Below are 12,880 nucleotides of genomic sequence, written 5' to 3'. Positions count from 1 at the left end.
TAGCATTATTTAGGGAGTGTCGGTAGCACCAGCACGTTTCATCCGCATTTTGTTCTCTCGTGTCTCTATGAAGAAAAGAAATACATATGTTAATAATATTAAATATGTATATATGTAATGAAACGTAACATCAACAAAATGCTTACCTCCGAATCGCTTCATCTCCAAAATAGAAATGGCGATTTGCAAAGTGCGCACATCACAGATGTTAGGTATGACAAAAAAAAACAAAGTTACTAATGGTATGAAGTAAAATCTACGAATCTCTGGTAGGAACGTTCATTGCGTCTGACATCGCTTTTACGCAATTTTGGTAATATTTACAAAACATTTGTATATTTTACCAATGTTTTGGCTACTAAAGATTTGGTAGCTGCTTTTACTAAACTATTTCTCCAGTGTATTCTCTCTCCCAGGACCATTTACACACTTCTCAGCCGAACACATTCCAGAAATACCACGAAGCTGACGAAACCCAGGCGGCATTCAGTGAGGCCAGTTCTACGCCCCGTTGCAACATTGGGCCTGATCACGAACGTCACTTCACGGTGAAAACGAAGTGAATTGTATAAAATCTTATTACGCTTATTACGGCTGCCACAGTGTGTGTAGAATGCGGCAGGGTTCATCCGTTCTGACAACTAGAATGAAATCGGTTTCATGCTGTCAAGCGTTGTTTTTCTCCGTGATATGACAGCATATCACGGAGAAAAACAACGCTTGTCGGCTATTTTTTCACTTGTTTTTAGATGGTGAAAGCTAATCACGCGGAATGGAGAAAATTTAATTTCGTATTTATTTAGCCTTTTTGATAACATTTTGAATCTTGCTTTGTCTTGTTTAGGAAAGAAAAGATAAACAAACAGAAATTTACCCGCTTAAGGTGGCCGTACACTGTTTGCCCGGAGGTCAAATATTTGATATTTTTTGACAGATAAGGTTTGATTTGATATTTGTACAAACACTATTTTGTTTGCCACTCTTCAATTTTCAACAGTAGTAAACAATATCAAACACCGAACATGGAAAAAATCAACTGAAAGATTCAAGGTAACCTAACCATGTACCGACAGGTTCGAAGAACAGACTGAACAAATATTTTAGGCATCCAATAATTGAATATTTGCTTGTCGTGTTTTGTGTAGAATATATTTGATCAGTACACGTTGACCAAATTTTACCTGTCAAAAAGAGTCAAATATTTGGCTTCGGTCAAACAGTGTATGAGCACCCTTAGTAGCATTTTTAGACGAAATCCTGACGGACGTAAATTTGTTTATTTGGACCCGGTTACTGCGATATGAGGAGTAATTAAGAACTAAAATGTAGCCCCCGCAGGCCCATTGAAACATGGCAAAAGGCAATTTTTGAATTACATGGCGGATTATATACAGTTTCCGATTTATTTTCACTGTATACAATCGAATCCTATATATAAACGAGTAAACAAAAATTTTATACATATATTTTTCGTTTCTTGAATATAAAAGAAAAATTTAATTTTTGAAACTCTTAAAGTCAGGAAACACCTTTTTCACATGAAAAAAGACGACTGGGTAATGTCGGGGACATAACCGGAAAGACGTAGGACTACACCAAGGGGTGTCTATTATTCGAATATCATGGAGCACAGATCCCAGAATGACCAACTTTTCATGTGCAAAATTACAGAAAAAATTACAGGAGGTTGTGTCCAAGATACGACCAAGATACGATTGTTGACGTAGAACTACGCTGTTATTTTATATAAGTCGCTTGTTTATATCTTCGGATATTATTCTATAACACTTTGGCGCACAATCTTAACGTTTGCTTCGCCATAACGTCAGTTTAATGCATTGATGCATCCTCAAAGGCACCAACGAAGTCCTTATGATGACGGAAAACAAACAATGTTAACTGCTTGGAAAAAGACTGAATTATGCCACACAGCTTGTACCCTGCTGTAACACCCTTCGATGCGAAGTCGCTGATGAGTTTGTCAAGAGCGACCGCCTTCACCATCAGCGGGGAGAGCTTTAATTGGTTGCTGCCTGGGTAACGTCGTTTACATGTTCGACCGACGCGCCGAAATCGCCTACTTCGCTGTTGTTCGATGCGGTGTCACACTCGCGAAGGCTCGTTCAGTGCGAGCACTTTTCACTGCACCAACATCGCGTGCATCATTAGATGACGCTTACCTCGAAATTTTATTGCCCCTGGCAATGCGTTCGTTTTTTTGCATGGCTCGAGGCTGCCTTCCTCTTCTTCTTGCTCATCAGACTACGCGAAGTGTCCAATTTATGACGCGGAAACACACGATACGAATAACGCCAAAAACGAACTGAAAAAACCACACGACGATATCCAAGTTGGATTACCACTGGTGCGGTCCAATCTTAGATCGAAGCGCAGCGAATGCAAAGTGAACTGGATTGCTCAACAGTCCGATGCCGGATGAAAGTTTGCCTCAGCGAGATCCACTGTTTATACTCTAAGCAAAAATTCCCCTTTATTCTTCTACTTTTGTTTTGTTCACGGAGACTTGAAATCCTACGACTTCCCCTCCGTTGGTCGTCTATAAGTTGCTCGTTACTGACTGCTCTGTTCGGGAAAGCACACAAATGTACAAGCAAATGTATGGGAAAATGAAAACGCTAAAAGTTTTCATGATTTTTAACCATTTACAAACCAGGGAATTCTAATGTATAGCCTATTAAACAAATCTTACGGAATTTCCGATTCGTTGAGTATGCAAATCGCCAAAATCCTTTCGCGACAAAAATAGTTATTAACGTTAACTTTATTTCATAAAAACGTGACCTGTTTTCTGATTTGGCACCCTTAATGAAAGACGTAGTTCTACGTCAAAAAATAAAAGGATAAAATAAAACCTCAGCAATCAGCAAACACTCAAACGTTTAGATACAAATACGAAAAAATCCAAATTTTTTTTTTATCCCTTTTGTTTATTTTCGAATTTCAATCGTGTACATGTCACATGTTTATCATATTTATAATTAGCACATTACACAGTTGCCATGTTTTCGGCGTTAGAGTATTCCCTTCTATACCATTGCATATGGTACATATTTACACAGTTGCCATATAGGCGTAAGAGTTTTCGTTCTGTTCTTCCATTATCCAGTTAGACCGGACAGCGGAGACAGTTGATTGATCATTGTTGAGTTATTTATAGAACAGCAGCCCGATGTTTCTTGCAGAGCAGAGCAGTTGTATGGATGAATCGATCTTATTTCGACCGTGGATCGATCTCCATCGCTGATGATTGTTGCGTGGACGTAGTTATTCTGTAACAACACAAAGATGGTCAATGAGGGCCCTGAGTTTTGAACTCACGATCGATCGCTTACTAAGCGAACGCGCAACCAATGTGGCTACGGAGACCCCCAAAATCCAAATTTGTCGTGCAAATGTTGCAGGGGTTATTGTTCAGCCGGCAACGAACACATACTTGATGGCAAGCATATCATAATAGGAATTTACCTCATGAATAACTGTGTTCTACTAGTCAAGTCCTTCATTTGATACCCATATTGATGGGGTTTAGATAAAATATGTAATCCGCCATTTTGTGGTGGCGGCCATTTTGGATTTGCATTTTTTATAAATAACTGTGTTCTACTAGTCAATCCTTTTCATTTGATACCCATATTGATGGAGCTTTGAGAAAATATGTAATCCGTCATTTTTAAGCGATCGCCATCTTGGATTTTAAAGATCATGAAATCCGCAGTTTTATAATGACTGCAGAGATAAAGGTGTGTTCCAAATTTCAGATCAACCGGTCAACAGGAAAGGGGTCAAATTTCAATTAATGTGGTACATAGCCATAGACAAACATGTTACATACAAACATACAAATATGTCACAGCTAAATAAAATCGTTTAAAAACTCCAGCATTCTATCAAATCGAGCGCTATTAGCCATTCATTCACCCGGCGCGACGCTTCCACCGCTTTTAAAACACTTCGATTGGCTCTCCTGATCCACATCTCATTGAAACTCCTGTATCTCACTCATGCGGTATCGCACCGCATACATCCCCGAAAATGCAATCTCAAGTTGCTTTCCTGCTTGGCGTCCGATGATAGAATGTGGCCAAGCACCATCATCGCTTACCCTTTATAGCCATATAGTTAACGTTGTAGCGACCGCCTATCTTTATATATTAAAGAAGGATTTTCCCACATACGTGTAAAATATCATCACGGGAGAACGGCTGATCAGATCTAAGCCATCCATATATTTTTCGAGTTTATCTTCACCCAAATTACAATGATAGATTACTTTGGAAAATAATTGAGATGATTAAAAAAATTCGAAAAAATCGACTATGCATATCTTTATATATAAAAGAAGGATTTTCCCACGTACGTGTAAAATATCATCACGGGAGAACGGCTGATCAGATCTATGCCATCCATATATTTTGCGAGTTTATCTTCAACCAAATTACAATGATAGATTACTTTGGAAAATATTTGAGATGAAAGAAAAATTCGAAAAAATTGACTATGCACATCTTATATATAAAAATCTCGTGTCACGATGTTCGTGGTCGAACTCCTACGAAACAAGATTCTCAAGAAATTATGCACAAAAAACTTGGTAGGCATGAGAATAGGACGTAAACTATATATGATACCGCATATGTTCAATACCGATTAGGGGGCCCTATGCAAAACAATCTAAATAATTTTGATTTCTATTTTTCCTCAAATTTGGCATAGAGCTACATGTAACCTCAAAGGTTCATCCCCATCTCCTATTTATAATCGCGATTTTAGTATTTTGGTATAAATAATATTTTGATAATCGACCCGTAGTTTGTTTTTCAGAAAGGGCGAATTTATTCACGTTGTTAAATGACAGATGGCGCTAAGTTCCCTTCATTGAACACATTCATCCACACATGCACCAATAACCTTAATTCGGTTAAAGTCATGCGTATTGCCAGCAAGCTGGAAGACTTTTTGAATAAACATAAGGGATTATTTAAATTCTTCACATCATACATGCTCGGTTTGCAAGGTGACGATCACGTTATTTTCATCAATTCTAATATAACACCGACTGGAGAACACATGTATAAATTCAATGCGTATGTCGCTGAATAAATTGCTGGAGTCATGGTGGGTGACTGCACAGAGACGCGAGAAATTGTGATTCGCAGAAGAAACAACAATCTGGAGTTCATCGTTGACACTCACCGTTCAAACGACACTGTCCATCTTCTTCTTCAATGGTACTAATGTTTCTAATGTTTCTAACGTTCACCATCTCAACGTAGAATGAATTGCGAACGATATAGAGGTAGAGAGCGAACGAGTGCGATTCTAAACAATCAGAAGCGGTGTGAGGAAAAATACACTCACTTGCCAGACGCTATCATGAGCAACGCCGACGCAGCCTTTGATATTGCCAGGTCTAAACACATGCATTGTCATGATATTACAAAACGTGTGTTCAAACAAGAAAAAATTAATGAAATGTAGAATGAGATTCATTACAACGTTACATGTATTCGGTTCCACACCTTGCTGAATTTATTCGGCTGGATGGCAAAATTACAAAAAATTAGGATTACCTCATATGCAGATTTTTAATTTGTATAATTGACAAAATATGCCCTGAGGAAATCGATAGTGTAATTTATTCAAAAATTCCAGTCATTGAGCTTCGTGTTCCACTTCTGTGAAGCGTAAATTGTTATGAATTTTCGATTGAAATAATACATTCTCTGCAGGTATCTTGAACGAGAATAGTCTCTGATAATCATTTTGTATTCTGAATAACATTTTGGTTGAAATGCAAGAAGATCAATAGATAAATAGTTAAATTAGGGTCAGAACTATGTCTACTAAGTATTGAAACAACATCGAATAAAAATTTTCATTCAAATTTCAACAGCTTCCAGGCTTCCAGGTCAGGTCAGGTAATTGTTCAATATTGTTACCACAAACATGACCGTGCGGTAATCTAAAACTGTTATAGCCTTGCAAGGCAGATGGAAAACGTACAATGCATTTTCTTAGAGATTTCACCAACGACACGACCGTAACCTTAGGTGGATGTCCAATATATCAACGATTGAAAACTGATAGAGACAGACAATCATTCATAAAAATTAACAACGCAGACATTGACATGGAAAATCGTTCGGCAGTGCCATACTCGCCTCAACTGAGCAAAACATTCAATGCTTATATTAATGTTGAGTTCTGTGGCTCGATGAAGAGCCACAAATACATTTGCAAAAACGAAACTTATATTGATATTCTTCATTTAATTTGTCTACTTTACGACAAAAATATATCCCTTTTTTTCACTTCAGATTCGTTAATGAAATACATCGGGAATGGAATACAAAGAATGGTTTGTGTTTTTATTTCAATCGTCATCGACATGGCGCTCTATTCCTCGATAAGTCAAACACAAGAGTAACGAACGATTCACGTATATGTAGATCGTTTAAACGTTTGAACACACTTACAATACATTAGTTATTTTTTATTTAACAACCAACATAATCACTAGAAATAATTTTTATGGCAAAACAACGTTTGCCGGGTCAGCTAGTATTTATTTATAATCTCTTTTTTGTCTCCCTCCTTCACCTTGTCCATACGTTTCGCCCGTACCCGTGGTTGCTTGTAATGAATAGTTGTTTTCTGCGGGAGCGCAGACAAAATGTGTGGGAAATTAGGGAATTCTTTCTTCCAATTCTTCATCAATTTGAACTCTATATGAGTTGAAAAACCGTAACGTGTAGCATATAAACAATTGCTGAGGATATTTCCTATCAATGTGTGTATTTGGAACCAAAATCCATTCATTAATTGAGGAGGTATTAGCGTTCAAAAACTGAACACTTTTTCACACCGAAATATTGAAATGGACCCCTATATTGAAAGGTTAGACGTAGTCCTACGTCAAAATATAAATTTATCATTATTTTTTATAAAATCTCAGAAGGTGATAGATAATCATATTTGATGAAACAAATCCTTTTACGCATATGGTCAGATTTCAACAATAACAGAATTATAGAACTTTTTTTGTTTCGGGTTTTGCTTGCTTAAACTGACTGTACATTAAAAAGTACGCCACGTGAGACGATTCTTTTGCTTCCGTTTGAAAGATGAGAAAATTTAGTGCTGGATGTAGTTGTGGAACATCTAAATAAATGAATTTAACCTATTTTAGGCCAAGTGTTCGGTTTAAAGCAGCTATGTGCGAAAAGTAAATAAACTCACATAACCTAACAAAAAACAAAACATTCACCCCGGGGCTCTGGCAACCCTATCCCAACCAATGCAAATTGGGCGTAGGCAGCATAAAGCAGGGCTCGCGCTAAGGGGGCTCACGTATTGTTTACTGTTTGGAGTCATATATGTTAATATTTGATTACGTTGGATAGTTTCCTTTGGCAAGCTATTTTTTTGATACCCATCCGGAAGCTTTCTTGGTAATTCGCAATTAAAATCACTGCTACAAGATCGCGCGGAGCACTTCGTTTTTAATTTCAGGTTATGATTTCTATGCTGGCTACAGAAAGGCGGCCATCTTTGCAAGCCACCTTCGGAACGATTATTTCATTTACTGATTCACATGTAATTCGAACTCATTGGCATCCGAAGTTGAATCAGATTTTCCTTGGGTGTGGAAATTGTATTATCTGCGGATTGTGCTATGAGAAGCAAAGTATGAGAAGAGCCAAGCTTTGCGTGGATCGTACCTATCGCCGCAAAAGATGCGGGTAGTGATCTCCGATAATCGTTCGATTAAGCGAATACTTCCTACAAAAATCGATTATTAATCGAACGAATACTACACAACCAATAATCGAAGCGAACGAATAATTTACGTCGATTAATAGATTCAAACCCAGAGAGCAAAAAACGTACGGCCGCTGCAGTTTTATCCTGAAAATCATTATATTTGATGCTCCCCTAAATTCATATCGATGCTCAATGGCGTCAACGCGAATTAAGCTTCGTTTACGACTTTAGAGGGAGCGTAAAAGATAATAATTGATTTTCAGGCGGAATGAACACTTTTTTGATTCCATATGGCTAACATAGAAATGTTAGTCTAACTTATTTCTCTCAGTGTTGCGAATAATCGATTAATCGATTATTTAGGGCGATTAATCGTATCGAATAACAAACTGCTGAAAACTATTCGATGAGCTGATGAACGATTAATTTAAAAAATCGGGGATCACTAGAAATTTATCGTTCATAAGCTAATCGAATACTTTTCAGCAGTTCGATATTCGATACGATTAATCGCCCCAAATAATCGATTAATCGTCACACTGAGAGAAATAATTAGTTAGAGTAACATTTCTCATTTACTAGAAAGCCATCTGGAATGAAAACAGTGTTCGTTTTGCCTGAGAATCAATTATTATCTTTTACGCTATTATTAATTATATATATATATATATATATATATATATATATATATATATATATATATATTTCATTCAATTTACAGTTCGTAATTTCTATCACATTCGCCGCGTTTATCATGGTGATGATGCATTAATAACATTATATATGAACCTCCCACCTTATATATGACGTCTTCCACCGTTTTAGAGACATCTTAACATTATGTTCAATTTTTAGAGCGTAAACCATCTGTCAATTTTTTCACTGTTTACATTTTCTTGTCACAAATCGCTGCCACTTTTTTCTCTTATGTTCCCCTTCTCTTCTCTGCTTAGGGCATCCATATACTAATACAAAGCATTTGACAGCGTCAAACATGTCCAGGCAGGCCCCGGCCAAGAGGATATGACCCGCGAGTCAAGATGTGTCGCAAATTTAGCTGTCATTGCCAAACTATCAAACTTCTCGGTGAGCTCAAGGCAGATCTACGTAACAAGGTGCGCCCATTCGCTAATCCTATTTAACTCTAAACAATCGTCAAATTTGGGAAAATTTAAAGAAGGCAGTTTTGCAATCTTAAAATTTGAATGGAGATTCTTAAGTTATTTGATTAGTTGAAACACGACGCTTTCTTAACCGTTTGGCTATATACTTCACAACACACAACATTTACAGAAACTCGTCATTATAATATAAAATCATCATCACACACAATTCCAGCTCAATATTACGCATTACTGTATTGCATAGAATACATATTCGAAATAGAAAAGTAAATTTCGATTCATTATTTTTTATTTTAGAAGTGTGTTAATGTCATCCTGTAAATTAATGGCTGTAGAGTGGTTTTCACATTTTGACCCACCTGGCAGTATGTTAAGCGCCTTGATTTACACCAGCTTGAGAGTTTGGCAGTTCTCGCGAGTGACAGTGTTTGACGCTGTCAAATGCTGTGTATTAGTATATGGAAGCCCTGAGGCCGTGTCCAGGTCGCAAATGCAATGTTATATATATAGCCAAATGGTTAAGTAAGCGTCGTGTTTTAAGTAATCGAATAACTTAAGAATCTCCATTCAAATTTTAAGATCACTAAACTGCCTTCTTTAAATTTTCGCGAGTTTGACGATTATTTCGAGTTAAATATGATTAGCGAATGGGCGCACCTTGTTCCATAGATCTTCCTTGAGCTCAGAGGGGACGCGTGACCAATTGAGCTACCTGTTCAATTTCATTTGCAACATTAAAATAACAGTATTGCGATGACAGATTTTAACATTTTTATTTCTCAACATTTATCTATACAGTAAAACCAGTTTTGTGCGGTTTTTTATGCGATTTTTTTGTGTGGTATTTGAAAGAAAATGAAGTCATCGATCATTTTTTTTCCTATCTTTGATATTTGATTTGGACTGGGTCAGTTAATTCCCATTCTCATGTTTTGTTTTGTTTGTTTGAAGATGTCAGTAGGAGCTTATTGATAGGAGCAAAGAGTTGATTTTATGATTTGCGCAAGTGAGTAGGCCGCTTATGAAAGTGGAAAAAGGAAATCGAATGTTGATCACGAATGGAATCATTAGGATTTGGGTTATTTTCTAGAGTAATTTTTTTTTGTGCGGTCCCGCACAAAAACAGGTTTTCCTGTATCACAAAAGAATCCTACGGTCAACTATGGGCGAAAACTTATCAATGATTTCCTCATAAAATAAAGACATCTGCCTTATATCATAAAGGTTATCTTTTTCCACTGTCATCATCATAATTCCGAATAACCGTTTGTGGTCAGATCTCGAACGCAAATAATTCTTGATCCGTCGAACAACATAAAAAGTTCTTTCAAAGGATGCCTTTGTATTAGGGAATGTCAGTATCATTCTGGCCAGCCGTTTCGGAGAAGGTTTGATGCAGGTTTTGTCCAACGATAATCGGAATAATGACTATAATTTAAAAAGAATCGTCAGCTTACAAAGCTTCGCTTCATCGAATTTCGAGTGGTATGAAATAAGCATTTTCAAATTCCCAGTAGGTAATGCGACATCGAAGTCGGCAAATTTTTCGTGATTCAACAAAGCGACGAATTTGTATTGAACTAGTTCCTTAAACTGTTTCGTCATTTCGTCAATAATTTTGTCTATAATTGATTCATATAAACGATGACAATTGATGACGTTACTGTCATTCATAGTTTCGCCAGATACATCAATTGCATATTTGAGCGTACGATCTACTACGTCTAATTTCTTTGTTTTGCAAAATTTGATAAAGAACATCCGTATGTGCAAAAATATTCGCAAAAATTTTTAGCAAGAATACAGTGTTGAACTCAAGCATGAATGCGTGAGGACCTCTGGATGCAGTAAAAGTTTCAGCATCAAAGACACTGTCGCCAAGGTAAATCTCAACCAAACATTAATTGATAGGTGCATAACTCAAATCAACTACTTTTGCAAACATTTGGTATTTTGGTCTCTATAAATTGCTTCAATGTCTCGTTGCGTTCTCACGACTGCGAGAAAAATACCGCAAGAGATGAGATCGTATTGAAAAACATTGACGTTTTCTTGTTGTTTGTGCACGAATGAAGCAAAACCAAGTTCAATACGACAGTGGATATATTCAGTGAATAACCGTTGTTTCACCAATGTTTGCACACCAGATTTATCTCCAGACATTACAGTAGCGCCATCATAACTCTGGGTCACAATTTTGTCAGCATCAAGACCAAAGTATGCAGCTATTTCATCTACATGTCCGGCCCATGTAGTGGAGGTTTTGAAACGTAAGCAGCCATACGTGTACTATATGTACCGGGTTCAAGTTGTTGAATGAACGAAATCGATGAAAACGCTCAAATTAAACCCACACATCAACGAAGAATACTACTACATCCACAGGAATACTGAATGAATGTTGGTTTTTGACGTAGAACTACGTCTTTCATTAAGGGTGCCAAATCAGGAAACAGGTCACACGTTTTTATGAAATAAAGTTAACGTTAATAACTATTTTTGCCGCGAACGGATTTTGGCGATCTACATAGTAAACGAATCGGAAATTCCCTAAGATTTGTTTAAAATGCTAACATTAACATTAGAATCTCCTGGTTCGTAAATGGTTAAAATACATGAAAACTTTAAGCGTTTCCATTTTCCCATACATTTGTTCTGTCCATTTGTGTGCTTTCCCGAACAGAGCTGTCAATAACGAGCAACTAATCGACGAGCAGCGAAGGAGAAATCGTAGGATATAAAGTCTCCGTGAACAAAGAAAAAGAAGAACAATGAAGGGGAATACTTGCCTAGAGTATAAACAGTGGTTCTCGCTGAGGCAAACTTTCATACGGCATCGGACTGTTGAGCAATCCAGTTCACTTTGCTTTCGTTGCGCTTCGATCTGAGATTGGACCCCGCCAGTGGTAATCCAAAAAAAATGTAAACGCCTTTACCCAGGCAGCAACCAAAATCAATCTCATCAGCGAATTCGGATCGTTGGGTGTTACAGCAAAGTACAAGCCGTGTAGCATAATTCAGTATTTTTCCAAGCAGTTAACATTGTTTGTTTTTCGTCATCATAAGGGCTTCGTTGGTGCCTTTGACATTGCATGTATGCATTAAACTGACTTTATGGCGAAGCAGGCATCAAGTTTGTGCGCCAATAAATCATTTGGGGAATACCAAGCATCTTGAATGTCGTACTGGAATGTTATAAGTTATTTGGGTTCGTGAGCCAGTCGCAAAACTGCCTTCAACTAGGATTGCGCTAATTTTGATCATAATAAAGCAATGCTACTGTTTTCGAGGTTGTTGATAGTAACAAAAAGAGTTTATTTAGCATGTTTAGACACCAAGAAAGTAAATGTCGTTCTGGAATGTTGTATGTGATTTGATTTCGCTTGCTAGTAGCAAAACTTCCTCCACTAAGGGTGGCAGCTGCACTTATCTCGAGCATGAGAAAGTAATGCAACTTTTTTTTTCGAGGCGAGTAATATAAACAGAATCATTTCTTTTGAGAATAACGCAAAATGTTGAGAAGTGTCAATATTCTCAGTAGTTTCAAGCCACTGATATATGGCTCTGTATGCGTGCTATGGCGAACGCTTGTTTGGCGCTTGGTTTATGTTGTACGAACGATGCGTAGAGGTGTAATTCCACTGAGGCAATACTAAATAACATGTAGCATGATATTTGATACTTGCATGTGTTGTCATTGTTGTTGTTTCCTCGCAGTGCCAAAGACATATTGATGTAGTTATGAGATGTGGAATAATGGTGCTGGTGTAACATGTATATAATCGACTGTAGCCGAGTCTATGTCAATTGCGAAAAAGACCACCGGAATAGCGTTCGACGTAAATTTTCAATACATTGACATAATATTAATTGCGACATATGATCAGCTAGTGTATTGTTCTGCGAGGGCAAGAATGAATCATCAATTAATTATAGTCAACTGATTCTACAATGAAAAAATATTTCAGAGA

This window comes from Toxorhynchites rutilus, chromosome 3 (assembly GCF_029784135.1).
Source record: "Toxorhynchites rutilus septentrionalis strain SRP chromosome 3, ASM2978413v1, whole genome shotgun sequence".
NCBI classification, from domain to species: Eukaryota; Metazoa; Arthropoda; class Insecta; order Diptera; family Culicidae; genus Toxorhynchites; species Toxorhynchites rutilus.
This window is presented reverse-complemented; position numbering follows the sequence as displayed.